At 51.3% G+C, this 14,386-nt stretch overlaps 1 protein-coding gene across 1 annotated transcript in view; it reads right to left on the reverse strand.

Moving 5' to 3' along the window:
• Positions 1-14,030, reverse strand: part of FAM53B (family with sequence similarity 53 member B) — a 45,273-nt gene extending 31,243 nt beyond the window's left edge. Inside the window, exon 1 of the mRNA XM_084210654.1 lies at positions 13,930-14,030. The gene's annotated coding sequence lies outside the window, so the exon portion shown is untranslated. The remainder of the gene's footprint in view (positions 1-13,929) is intronic.
• Between the last annotated feature and the right edge of the window lie 356 nt (positions 14,031-14,386).

The raw sequence follows: 14,386 nt of genomic DNA on the forward strand, positions 1-14,386 counted from the left end.
TGTGGCACTTGGGGACGTGGGTTAGTGGTGGCCTTGCCTGTGCTGGGGAAACAGTTGGACCCCATGATCTCAGAGATGTTTTCCAACCCTACCAACTCCATGATTCCATGGTCTGACCCCCAGAAATACTCCTTGTGAAGACTGAGGACCAGCATCACACAGATTTCCACTTGCTGTGGGATCACCACCCCTCTGCACAGAAAACATTCAACCCCTGTCCAGCTCAATAATCCATCTCCAGCCACACACACTGACATAAAACCTATTTACAGTGGAAAGGGCACAGGGAACGAGGAGCTGGAGCTGTGGTTTGCATACTGATACACCTCACAAGCAGAACAGTGAGAATTCTCTCAGAATATAAATCACCTGCCCCTGCTGAATTTTTAATGCTGATCAAAGTGAAGAAGCCATGACCCAAGCAGGACCCCACTCCCTAGCCCTGCCCCAGCACCGTTCCCTGTGCTGTGCTTGAAGAAAATGGCTGAGCAAGGAGCCTCTGAGATTTCTGGGGTTTATTCAATGCAGGTTAGACCCATGTGTCTGAAGAACCAAAGCTAATCCTGTCAGATTTTCTGCTCTTTTCTGACCCAGAGGTGGGGCAACTGAGAGGTGTTTTAAAAACTCTATTCCATTTCCAGTCTCATGATAAGGGTGAGACAATACAGATGCTACAATTCACACCATCACAATCAGAAGCTATTTTCTAATTACAATACACTATAAATATACTCTTACTACAAGTAAATGTAAGTCCTACTACAATCCAATTTTAATAGTTATATTTCTCTTAAGTATCCAATCTTATTTACAAAGCCATCCTTTGAAACCTGTTTTTAGTTCAATTTTTCTCTTAATGTTTCTCCTATTCTATAGTAACTCAAAGTCAACATTTCTTATCTCAAAGTTTACATACAAATACCCACTATGTAAACCTTCTGTCAAATTTTAAAAATTTTCTACCAATCCATTTCCCTCTGGGCCAAACTCTGAGCATGATTCTAGGGCCTCACCACCATCCCACTCTCACCAGTGACACAGAAATTCCCTCCACTATGCACACCTTGATTTCTCTGTGCAGTCAGACCAGGCACAGCACAGTTGGTCATCCCCTCCCAAACCCTACAGGGGCTACAAAGAATTTGGGGAAAGAGACAAAGCTGGTGACTGTAATTGAAAATTGTGGGGTTTAAGGTTTTCTGCAAGCATAACACAGCAATATTCACCCAAAATAAAAATCATGCCTCTCTCCTCATCCTTCCACTTCTTAGAAGTGATTTGGGCTACACTGAATCTCCTCATGGCACAGCCTGTCTCACCCTCAGGGCTTTGGACAACACCAAGGAGTACTTCTTCAATTTCTTGATTTATTGTGTTATGAATTTGGAAAAAATCCATTAAGTCTCTCATTTGCATGTAGCTCAGTCTGGGTTTATTTCCTCACTCAGGCAATATTTTGTCTTCTGCAACAGGGCTGGGCAGGCTCAGCTCTGGGCAGTTTGTTCCCCTCGCTTGAGTCTATGCCATTAGAGAATATTGAGTTTATTTATGGGGTAAAAACCTCCAATAAATGTGAAAGATGCCATTCAGGGCCCAAGAAGAAATCTACACTCTGGAAATGCCCCATGGACTAGTCCTGAGCAAACAGGATCATGAGTCAGCACACATGACTTTCAAAGGATGAAATTTCCAGGGAGGCAGCTGCTTCAGGATTGTCCCCTGGGACTCTGACAAGAGCAAAGAGCTGGCCCAGGATGCCCAGCCTTGGGAGGAGAAAGGCAGCAGCCCTGCCCATGTCACCCTGAGCCTGCAGTCAGTTCCAACTGCTCCACAGGGTCCTGGAAGGGCAAACACCATCCAGGACACCATGGCTCTCACACAGTGCTCCACTCCTGCCCAACTGCCTGGCAAAATCTTGCGCTGCCCCATGCTCCAGGTACTCAGAGACCACCAGCCAAAGAAAAGGAGCAAGGAAATATCTTCCTCTGCCTCCTGCTTGCCCCCAGACTAGACTTCTCCAGGGCTAACAAGGCAAGGACCCACTTTCAGCACTAATTAGCAAGTAAAGGACTTGCCTGCACATAAGACAGCAAAGGGGGAAGCAGTGTTGGGGTGAGCATGGCTCCACAGGTCTGCACAGCCTCGGGAGCCACAATCACCTCAGTGCCTGTGAGCAACAGCACAGGAACACAGCCCAGAGCTCACCTGGATGGAGCCAACATCTACAGCCATGCTAGGAAATCCATAGCCAGAAGCAGCCTGAGGTCTCCCAGGACAGCACCCATCCCATGGGGCCACCTTAGGAACCAAAACTGCCACGTGCAGCCACCACGGATGGAGCCTGAGATAATCCTCACTTCCAGGAACCACAGCCACACCAGGGTCCTGCCACAGCCATAAATGAATTACCAAGCAAACAAAACTCTTATTTCAACCCATCCCCTGCTCCACGTGCCTGGGCACTGCCTCAGCCTGACATTAAAGTCACACGAGGCAGAGGGTCCCCTGCCCTCCAAGCCCCAAACCACACATCCAAACACCCCAAATCTCCAGGGAGAGCCTGAAGTCCAAGCTCAAGCCCAGATCTACGTGCTTGGGTTGAGCCTCAACTGCAGGCAAGCACTCACAAGAAAAGGAATAAGGAATTAAGGAAAATTACACACCATCTACTTGGGTAAAAGGTTTATTGCCCCCGTGCTCTTAGGGCATAGGAGTGGCAGGGGAGTGAGTCCTGGGCACACCAGCAGCAGAAGGACTGAAAGGACAGGGCAGGGGCAGAGGTGCTTTGTCTCAACATCTTTAGCTTGAAGGAAATGGTGCAGGCAGTGACTTTGCCTTTTCCTCCCTGGCAACTGAAAAGGAAAAGAAGAAAGCAAAATTAGTCATCGCAAAACAGCGACCAGCAAGAGAGAGGTGCAAGCCAGGATCCCTGGGAAGCAGCAGGACAGGCTTCAAACTGAAAGAGAGTAGGCTTGGATTAGATATTAACAAAAATTCTTCCCTGTGAGGGTGGTGAGGCTGTAGCACAGGTTACCCAGAGAAGTTGTGGCTGCCCCATCCCTGGAAGTGTGGGCAGACAGAGCCTACAGCTGATCCCAGGCCCAGTGACCACAGAAATTGCACATTTTCTTGGAGCAAACCTGTAATCTTTGCTTATTCCACTCGTTAGGGGACTGCTTCTACCTTTGAGTAGTATTTCCATGGAAGCATTGTCCCTTGGAGGGTTGTCCCTGGAGAAGAGCAGCTGAAGCAGCAGCAGCGGTCCAGCCTGCTGGTCCAACAAACCATCTCACCTTTCTGTGGGTTTCCCCTGCCTCCCCAGCTGTGAGATTTATTACAAGAATTTGCAGTGGTCTGTGAGACACTGTGAGTGTTGGCCACGCTCCCAAAAGCTGAGGAATTGCTGAATTGAGAATTGCTTTGGCTGCTTAATCTCAACAACTAGGGATGCTGAACGAGGCAGCACGGTCTGGGTTTACTTTTAATTACTGCTCAGAGCATGCTGCTCTAGTAAACAGACACAAAAAACCAATTCTTGTTCCTTCCTTATATTCTTTTCCCATATACAGCCTGGGATGTCTGAGCTGAAGCCCCACCACACTGCTTTTACTGACTCATTTCCCAGCATAAACAACTTCAAATAGCACACGAACCCCTCAGAGTACCTGTCTCTGTGAAACAACCTCCATCTGCTCACAGGCACGTAACAATGTTCTCAGGGTTACAATCACTGAATGGCTTGGCTTGGAAGGGACCTTAAATCCCATCTCATCTCATTCCAAACCCCTGCCATGGGCAGGGACAATTTCCATGTGCCCAGGCTGCTCCAAGCCCTGTCCAGCCTGGCCTTGGACACTTCCAGGGATGCAGGGGCAGCTTCAGCTCCTCTGGGCACCCTGTGCCAGGGCCTGCCCACCCTCATTTAGGGGAATTCTCAGCCAGCCCAGGCTTCTTTGCTGGCTCCAGAGCTCTCAGGGTCCCTGTGAGAAGCAAATCCTGGAGATGCAAAGCAAGTTCAGTGCTGCAGCACTGACTGCCACACTGCTGCTCAGCAGTGACCACTAAAAACCCACCCAGATGAAGCAGGAGCAGGAGCTGGGACATCTCACTGGGTAATTGGGGAACACTTGCCAAGACCCACAGCACCACCATCGCTGTCAGAGCCAATTTGGATGCTGCTTGTAAGTCAGATTTCTGCCTTCTGCGAGGCTGAGATGGCAAACAGGTAGAGGCTGACAGCCCTTATGGACATGCCTGGATCTAAAGCAGGAAAATCCTGGATGTATGGATCAGCTGCCAGACTCCATGCTATCTTCTACCACCTCCCCTTTATGGATAAATACTTTAAAACTGCAGAACCCTCATGTGAAGCCAAACAAAATGATCACTTAGAACCTTCCAAAAATTGAAATTACCTCCCTGAACTCAGCAGGCAGTATAAAAAGAATTTCAGATGCTTTCAGTGGACGGGCCCTGTGCCCACACAGGGTGACACACGTGCCTGCTGTCACCTGCACACCCCACATTGTTTGCATTGGACCAAAGTACTTTGGCTCTTGGGCAGGCTCTGGGGGTTCATTCCTCAGCTGAGAAATGGCTTTCAAAGAGCTCCTGGGCTCCTGAAAGACGAACCTGGAGCCTTTATTAATTCTCCTAGTGACCAAAACACACTTTTCCTGCTGTTTGTCCACCCGTTGCCACCAACACCAGCCAGGGGAAGGCCCAGGGCAGGGAGGGAAGGAGCCCTCCAGGGCCAGGAAATCTTTGCCCACACTGCCACTTCTGTGCCCCCATAAATTTCCAAGCCCTGCATCTTCCATAAATCTCTTTAAGCAGCCAAACATCTGTGGGTTGTCTGAACAAGGGGGAATTTGGCAGACTGGAGAGCAAACTCGCCTCGCCCCGCAGCCTTCGCCTGCTTGTTTTCCTCGGGTTCATTAAATACACAACAATCTGCTACCTGAAGATGGTTCCTACGTGCAGGGGCTGCCAAGGAGCCAGGTGTGATGGCTCTGGTGGAGATGGGGGAATGTGTGATGAGCACAGGGGGGGCTCTTCTTGGTGCAGCAGGGCAAGGAGAGGACAGGCTGCACCCACCCTGCCTCCCCCTGCAACCACCCACCACGTAGCCAAGGTTATCTCTGATGCCAGAGCCATCCTGGAGGTGATTTTGGGCAGCTACAAGGGGAACAGAGCAGAAGGGTGTGGGACAAGCAGGAGGAGATGCCAGCCAAGGATGTCATCCTGCAGCATCATCCCAACTGGGATGACTGTGTGGCATCCAGATGGAGGAACCAGGCTCTGACCCTGGGCAGAGCCCTGGGCAGGGGACACCCCTGATCCTGAAACTGGGGGATCCCACTGCTGCTGGGCAGCACGAGGCCCAGGCATGCAGGGGAGGCACTGCCAACACCCAGCCACAGGCAGACTGGGCTGCTGCTGTGATGGGGAACAGCACTGGAGGCTTCGCCTGCCCTCAAAGGAAGTCTTTGGCTACGAGGGAGAAGTCAAAGCAAACACCCACTCACGGTGTTTACCTGCCTAAATCAAAGCCAAAGCAGCACTGAAACGTGCCCGACAGCATTTCCACAGAGTCATTCATGGAGAGCTTGGACTTGGCTTTTAGCTGGTGTTTTTAATATCCAGGGAGACGCTTGCGAGGCTGGAATAATACGGAATCTGTTGCTGTAACACACTCAGGGCTCCTGAGAGGTGTCAGCAGCACGTAGAGCCCAAACCTTCTGCAGGTTTGGCTCCAACAGGGGTCTCTGAGGGCCAGCAGCGAGATGCTTCCCATGGGGAACAGCTCCAGCAAGCCCGAGGTACCCCTGCCCCACAGCAAGGCACCCACCAGGGGACTGCCCAGCTGGAGAAGTAATGCCCACAGAGGACAATTTTCCCAAAACTGGGATGCTTTGTCTCCAGAGGTGCCCCTGATTCCCATGGAGCAGGGCAGGATGAGCTCCACTGTAGTTTGGCAGCTGTAAAAGCCCAGATTTTGCAGCCCATTTTGTAGGTGAGGAAATTTTTAAAAAGTAAGTGGAAATGCAAACAGCCCCTGGTTTTGTTTGGGCTGGCAGGAGCACAGTTCTGTCCTTCACTCCTCGAGCTCGGTTATGACAGCATGAATAGGCAGTAATAAAGGGGGGAAATAAATTTAAAATCTGCATTTTCCACCCTATAGGTTCCATCTCTGGATAGTCTCCAAGTATCCCTCTTCCTCTCACACCACTGGTGAAAATCAGGAGAGAAACAGATTCCCTTGTGCCACAGAAAGGGGAAGCCCAAAGGACAGATGGGTTGGCCCCAGCACCAGCGTGGTGTGAACCACAAAGGCCACTCCTGAAACAGCATCCCGAGGAGAACTGACCCAAATGCTGCATCCCACCCCTGCTCCAAAGCTGCCAGGAAGGGAACCATGCCAGGTATTTTGTCAGTGCACAAACATGAATGATTGCCCAGGACAAATAGGGCAGCAAAAATGTCCACCTTCATCACATGGAAAAAACATGTATCAGCTTGCAACCCTAATGAGCAAAGGGATTAATGAATCCTGGAATTTGTAAATCATTATGAAGGGCCTAAAATAAGGCCAGCACCTTAAATGAATGAGACTGCTAGTTAAACAGCAGGCTCTGTTAGAAAACAAGTTACAGGGGATTTTATAGATATTAAGGACTATAAGAAGTCTCACTGACAACAACAGAAAGAAGGGTGGAATCATTCTTCAGGATGCAGAAAAAGAAGAAATAGACAATGTAAACATTACTGTCCTGAGCAGAAGGAAAACAACACAGTCACATTTGTCAGGAGTAACCTGGGATGATATTAAACAGCAGGCACTAAATATAGATCCTTCTTAAACAACGGCTCCAAATAAATTTACACCTTCAATTTTATAAGATCATGCCCAAAAAGTCCCCTGAGCCATCAGCACAGATGGTCCCTGAGGACAGGCACAAGCCAGCCTGGTGAATGTGGTGGGTGAGACCTCAAGCCCAGCAAGGCTCTGGTTTCAGTGCAAGGTCAGGGAGTCAGGAATCACAATTACAACACCAAGCAAAGAGCTCTCCCCTCACCTGAAGCCTTTGTGCAGGTGAAAGGGAGCACTGGTATAAAACACCTCATTAAAGTGCACAGAGTGGATGGCAGCTACTGATAACCCTCAAACAGACCTGCAGGTAACTGGTGACACTGGCTGCAGCAGAAACTACACTGCCACCCTATGCCATGCAATATTTCTGGCAGTAATTGGGAAGGAAACAGGAAAAGCAGTGCTCTGTAAGTGACTGAGACCAGCAAAGTGCTAAATACAGAGAACAGCGTGGTGGTACAGAACAGAGAGAAGCAACCAGCACAGCTGGTGACAGAGATGTTAAGATACACCCTAAAAAACTAAATTGCTTAAAAGCCACTCACCTCACAGGCAGGGGCATGAGCCCAGGCTCCTGCATGGTGCAGTAGATTCCCCAGGCATGCAGGGATATGTCCACAAGTTGGATAAATTTGGAGTCTCCAGGAGGAGAAGGGATGGTACAGCCTTTGTGCTCTGCACTCCACACCCTCTGCGGGCACCTGGAGCCTCCCCCCACCTCTAACCAAGGTCTGGAGGGGAGTCCAGGGGTTACTGAGGGGCTTCAAGACTCAGGCACAGCACAAGACAGGGGGAATGTGGAGTGGTAATGCTGAGGCTGACCTGGCTGCCTCAGAGAGGGCAGGAGAAGCTGAGCAGGTCCCTCAGAGCAGCAGTGGGACACCTCCCAGCACAGCAGGAAGATGGAGCTATGCAGATCCAGAGCAAGGGCAAAGTGCAATTTTTCCCTGAACAGTACAGACAATAATCATTGCAATAAACTACAGCATCACAAATGACTGCACGGGGCCCTCAGCCAGTGCTACAGCTCTACCCTGCACTGGGGGCCTTCCTGAAAGACACTAAATCATAGAATCACTAGGTTGGAAAGACCTTTAAGACCACTGAGTCCATGCCCTAGCAAGAAGTAGCTCAGAAAATTACTAGAAATGGTGATGCACAGAGCAGTCCCAGAAGCAGGGCTCTCCTGGCTCGCTGCCCCACACCCCAAGGGAGCTTTGCACCCCATGCCCAGCAGCCCCCACGTCCCAGGGTGGGATGTGCAGTGGTCAGGGGGGTGGGCTGGCACAGAAGCTCCTCCACAGGCTGGCCTGGCTCTTGTCCATCTCCTTTTGAGCTGCCACCTTCCTGGTGTATCATGGGGTTCACAAGACAGGCACAGGGAGGGCATGGACCGCACAGCCCATCACGCTGCAGGGATGGAAATTTTCTTTAAATTAAGTTTCAAATACGTACATCAGAAATCTCCATGGGAAAAGTAATTTCTACTAACAACACAAACCACTCACAACTGAAAATGTGGGTGAGAGTTTCTAAATGAAACACATTTTGGCAATGTACATCTTCATTCAGGATGCTTTCACTCTGAGAAATACTATCCATTGCACTGTATTTCATTTACAGCACAACTGACAGTCCAATAATCACAGAATGGCCTGGACTGGAAGGGACCTTAAAGAGCATCTCATTCTAACCCCCTTCCATGGCCAGGGACAAATTCCACCATACCAGTGTGCTCCAACCTGGTCTTGGACACTTCCAGAGATCCAGGGGCAGCCACACTTTTCTAGGCTTTAGTGTTTTTCTGAGTTAACAGAGAGTCTATAAACCCAAAAATGGATATTTCTAATGCTTTCTGTATCTTTATAATTATAATGGCTCTTCAGCTTTGGCACACAATTGCAGCTTTTGGCACCTAGTTCATAATATTAAAACTTGTCCTTTCGAAAATATTATACAATATTCATTTGTACCAGCTGGGACAAAAAAACCCCAAAGCACTTGGTAACTGGGATAATAATATATACACTTGAAGTAATTTCATAGCATTGACAACTATTGCCCAGCACACCAGAAGGCTGTTCTCAGTAAGGGTAAGGCAGTCACAGAAACACAAAAATCACAGTTATTGTGACTTTCCCACACCACTTGAAATGAGAAATGCCAGCTCCACCTGGCCTAACTGTGCTGCCAGGCTGTCCTAACCAGAGAAGACCAGTTGTCTGCATTAATTCCTTTTCCTTATAATTAACACTTCCCATTGGTGCAGAACAGTGATGATGGCACTTACACAGCTGGGGCAGATGAGCACAAAGGCTTGTCTGGGGTCACTGCAAGAGTTGTCACAGGATAAAGGACAAAAAAGATACCTTAAAGGCAAGTAAGTAGCACACTTTAACTCATCCCCTTGGCTTTAGGAGCAGGATCAGGGGTGAGTCTCTTGACCCCCTGGCCCAGAGCAGTCACTGAGAGCAAGGCCAGTCACTGATGCACCTGGGCAGCCACATCCTTCTGCACCACCACCTCCCCAAGCCCTGCTTCTCCTCAGCCATGCAAAGAACCCCTGGCCCTTCCTTTCAGGGGCTGGTTTTGAGCAGAGAGAGGGAGAGCAGGTTTTCCAGCTGCTGGATCAGAGCTTGCCAGATCCCATTTTTTACAAACCCTAGGAGAGGTAAGGATTTGTAAGCACAAAACGGCCGCGAAGTCAAACTCCTCCTTCAGCACGGTCCCGTACCTACCGCACAGCCAGCCCCGAGCCCTGGCTGCTGAAAGCAAAAGCCATGGCCAGCAGCCACAAAAACAGGGAATGATGTGGCCCAAGGGATGCTTCAAAAGGACTACAGAGGAGTGACACCAATGATGCTGCTATATTTAATCCTCTAAAAGCAAAAACCATGACCAAGTCTCCCTTGGGTGCACTTTTAGGGGGGAGGTACAGAAACTCAACGCACCAGAACAGATTTTTTACACTCACTCAACCAGTTCTTAAAATATTACTCAAATGAAGTGATTACTGAGCCAAACTGGCCTGGTACTTCCCACCCATCCATGCAGGGACCCACAGCAAGCAGTGCTGGAACCAGCCACGCTTCACACAGGGTTTGGTGCTGCTCCTCCAGGTCAGTCTAGTGCAGTTTACTCCTCCCTGCATTTCAAAGAAACTTGCAACATACCAAAACTTATTTATCTTACACAGTATATGTCAGATGCATAAGATGCAGTATCACACATATCCAACACCACAGGCTACAAAACTCATGGATAAACCACCTGAAGCCAGGAGAAATTCTGGCTGGAAATTAACTGCACCACCACACTTCTTTGTTTTCCATCCTCACCCCACCTGTTGATGACAAAAGACCCACACATCCACAGCCTGGACTGAGATGTACCATCCCAGCAAGATTTCAGAAACAGGCTCTTGTTTGGGAATTTTTGTTTCCCTAAAAGCAGCCAGCTCAGAAAAGTTTGGAAAAACAAACCAGCCCATGGATCTGCTCTCTCCAGCTCCCTGTAGCAGAGCCACGTTCTGCATTGCTGCTCTGCAGAAATAGCTGGGTCATGGGCAGCCAGGCTGCCACTGCAGGCACAGAGTGTGACCTTGAAGTCCTTTTTCACTACTACAACACAACCCCTGCTCCTGGGGAGACCTGTGGGCAGAACCACAGCTCCAGGGCTCAGGTCTGCCCGTGTCCTGACTGCTCCCAAGGAATTTACAGAAGGTCTCATCCCTGCAGAAAGTGGTGGCACTCATCCCATGACACGTTGGGGATCAGGGACAGGAGCTTCCCTGGGGGGAGCAGCCACAGGCTTCACGACCGGGCAGGCTGGCAGGCACAGAGGAGTAGCACGGTGGAAAATTCCCTCCTCTTTGCCCAATGAGTTTATATTTAGCTCTCTGAGGAGCAGACTGCTGTTTTGGTGATATTTTTGCCCAGCCCCGCAGGGACCCCTGCAAAGGGAGCTGTGGCTCCCCCCACACATGAGACCCACGGCAGTCACAGCCCTCTGCTGCTCGGCAGACCTGCTTTTTTTTTTAGTTCTGTTTCCCCGAGTCAGCAGGCTTGCTTCCTCTTCCTCCTCCTCCCGTTTTGGGAGAGAAAGGAGCAGAAAACCTCAGCCAAGGAGAGAGTTTGCACGAGGAGCTGCAGAGGAGCAACATCCCAGCTCCTCTGCTGCCCTGGTCTCCCATAGCCATGGGAATAAAACTTGTCTTTCTGAACATATTTTCACTCCAGAAGAGACTTTTGGTGAGTGCAGATCTGACACAAAGGCTCTGCCTGCCCTGTCCCTCCCCTGGGATGTGGGAAGGAGACTCGACCCAGCTCTCCAAACAGCTATGAGCATCTCTGGCACCTCGCCCTGTCCCGGCCCGTTGGTCCAAAGTCTGCCCTGCCACAGATTAATGTTCATTAGGACTATTTCCCAGCAACATCGTTTGACAAGCCACGTGACAGGGGAGGGGGAAGGGAACAAAACCAAAATCACCCTTTCAGCTTGGGGTGTCCTCTTTTCCATCTGAGATTTTACAAGGCAAGTGTAAACCACCTCCGTCCTGGCAAATAAAAGAAAAATTCTATGTAACATTTTAAGAAAAATTCTATGTAACATTTTAAGAAAGAAAAAAAAGAAGGAGGAAGAGTCTCAAACCACACAGGTGCCATTTGAGAAATCAGAAAGCTACCAGCAATAATAAATAGACAAGTGGGATAAAGCTCATTTCCCTCCCCACCCATCAGGACACAGCCCATGGTGTCAGTTCTGCACAAAAATACAGGTGTTTTGGCAAAAAGTTGTGTGTCTTGTTCTGCTTATACTTCTGCTGAGAGTGAAGCAAGCCTTTGCTACTACTAGGAAAAAAAAATTGCATATAATTAACCAATGCAGATTTGGGGAATTTTATAGGTATATGTTCGTCTATTTGCATGTGTGCATATTTATACACATGTATTTATTTATGCAGGTATCCATAGCTGAAAATTAACCTGCATTGGAGCTGGCTCTGTCCCACAGTCTGCCTGATCTCCATATACAAAAATCTGGATCTCACTCGCACAAATCAATTATCCCCTGAACTGATTTGCACAGATTTTCTATGCAAAGTTTTGCATTTACAGCAAAAGGCCATCTGCTTTCTATAACCACTGTGGTTCCTGGACACCTCGGCCTTGTGCAGAGCTGGAAGTCACAGAAGTTTCCCCTCCCTCCTCTGGGTTGAAGCTGGGAGTGAGAAAGTCTGGAGCCAGGGATCCAGCAGCAAACCCAGCACGCGTGGCCGCGCTCCACGTGGCTGTGCTTGGCAGGGTGGTGGAGAGGAGAGAAGGAAGCAATTCCACAGCAGGTTGTTTTGGCTGGGTTTTTCCCCCCACTTTTGGAAGCAAGGAGGCTGAGTGCTTCTCCCGATAAAATGCCTCCAGCCCTAATCCTGCCCCCCTGAGCAGGGCCGTGCCAGAGCTGGGTGTGACACACCCACCGCCACAAGCATCCTCAGGCTCCACGAGACTCTCAGAAATGAAGAAATAAATCAGAAGCTCACTTCAAACCTGCACCGAGCCACGAGAGGTACGGACAGAGCAAACCGCTCTGAAATTCAGGTTTTTTACTATCACTCTAATTAATCTGTTTCATGACCCGCCCCAAATATTTTCTCTAGAAACATTATCTACACTGTTTTGGGGTTTCTTTACTTCTTTTTCCAGCCCTCAGCCAAGCCCTGGTAAATGTTTCTGCCCACGACAGAGGCAGGCCAAGGGAATCTGTGCTTTGTGATGGCAGCAGCATCTCCTGTGCTCGGAAATACCCAACACCGGGCAGAGATGCTCGCAGCCCTCCGTGTTTTTACTGGATTATCACAAAACACTGCTACCTCTGCAATTTGCAAGTAGTTTTTAATCTGTCAAAGCAGACTTTTAGTATTGCTTGAGGATTCAAAAGGAAAATATGCACATCTGGTTCCAATCGCCAACTGAAGTTTTGTCTATCAGCCTATTTCATAACAAATTACGCTCACTTTTCACTCCAGAGGATTTCCTAAGGAGGGGATGAGCTGCCAAGGTACACCAGCGTCTGTGGAGACCGCACGGCACCGAGAGGCAGCGGCACAACTCAGTGACAGGCACCGCGCTGTTACAAACTCTCTCTGTGTCAAGTAAATTAAAATTATTGAGGAAAAGCCCCTTACCCGTGAAATCTCTGCGTACAGCTGTACGTGAAACCTTCACGTACCTTCGAACCCGATCAACCTGACGTCACTGAATGGAGAAACAAGACTTACAGGCTTTCTAGGACAGCCCCCCTGCCAGGGCACTTCACACAGCAAGGCGCTGCCGTGTCCCATCGCAGCAGCCTCGGGGGCTGGAGACCCCCCCGGGGACCGGCCTGTCCCCCTGTCCTGCTGCCCCGAGCCGCCTCTCACGTGCCAGGAGTGAAACGCGAGGCACGGCACGGTGGGGAGCGTGCGCTGGCCCTGGGAGAGCTGGAGAGCATCTCTGCGGGGATGCTCAGGCACGGCTCCCCGGGGCTGCAGCCCCCGTGAGACCCCGAACCCGGGCAGTGCTGCACCGAGCCCGGCGGCACCCGGGTTTCAGCCCCCCTGGAGCAGCACTCTCGGCCCGGAGAAAGGAAAGCACGTGTTGATCCTTTCGCAGGAAATAATTCCAGAGGCAAAGGCAGAGGACTCGGAGCGGGTGAGGACCGCTCGCTGCCCGCTCGCCAAACTCCGGAGAGCCGCCCATCCCCGCACGTCGGGCTCAGCATCCCGCACCCCCCGCCGCTCCGGACACGCATCCCACCGCTCCACGGTCCCTCCGGCCGCCCGGGCGGCTCCTCCGCGGTGCCCCCCGCTCACCCCGGGGCGGGGTGAGACCCGACGGCACAAAGGCGGACATCCCCAGCCCGTTCCGCGGGGATGCGGTGGCGGCGGGGGGTACCACCCTCCTACCCCATCCCCTCCGAGCCGCCCCGTCCCCGGGCAGGGCGCACCGCCGCCCTTTGTCCGCTCCCCCCCGGCACCCCTCGGGGCTGCACGGCTCCGCTGCGCTCCGAGCATCGCTTACCGAGCGCGTCCCGCGGTGGCGGCGGAGCGGCCCGGCCGGGCCGGCTGTGGGCGCCGCTCCGACCGCGCTCCGCTGCCGCCGCCGCCGCCGTGCTGCGGGCGGGGCGGGCGGAGGGAGGGAGCGAGGAGGAGGAGGAGGAGGAGGAGAAGGAGGAGGAGGAGGAGGAGGAAATGTGCTTGTCACTTCCTGAGCGGAGCCAGCGCCGGCAGAGCCCGGCCCGCACCTGCGGAGCGCCCGCCCCGGGGACCCGCGCACCGGAGCGCTCGCTGCGAGGGAAGGCGGGGGAGACCCTCGGCTGCCGCCCCGAATGGGCATCCCCGGGGTCAAACATCGCCAGGAAGAGCGTGTGTCGGGGGGAAAGGAGTCCAAAAAATAATAAAAAAGGGGGGATTCGGGCGGCGGTGAGGCGCTGCCTGACGGGGAGCCGCGGGCTGGAGCTCTGGCAGCGCCGCCGCGG

This window comes from Fringilla coelebs (assembly GCF_963513975.1).
Source record: "Fringilla coelebs genome assembly, chromosome: 8".
Classification (NCBI taxonomy): domain Eukaryota; kingdom Metazoa; phylum Chordata; class Aves; order Passeriformes; family Fringillidae; genus Fringilla; species Fringilla coelebs.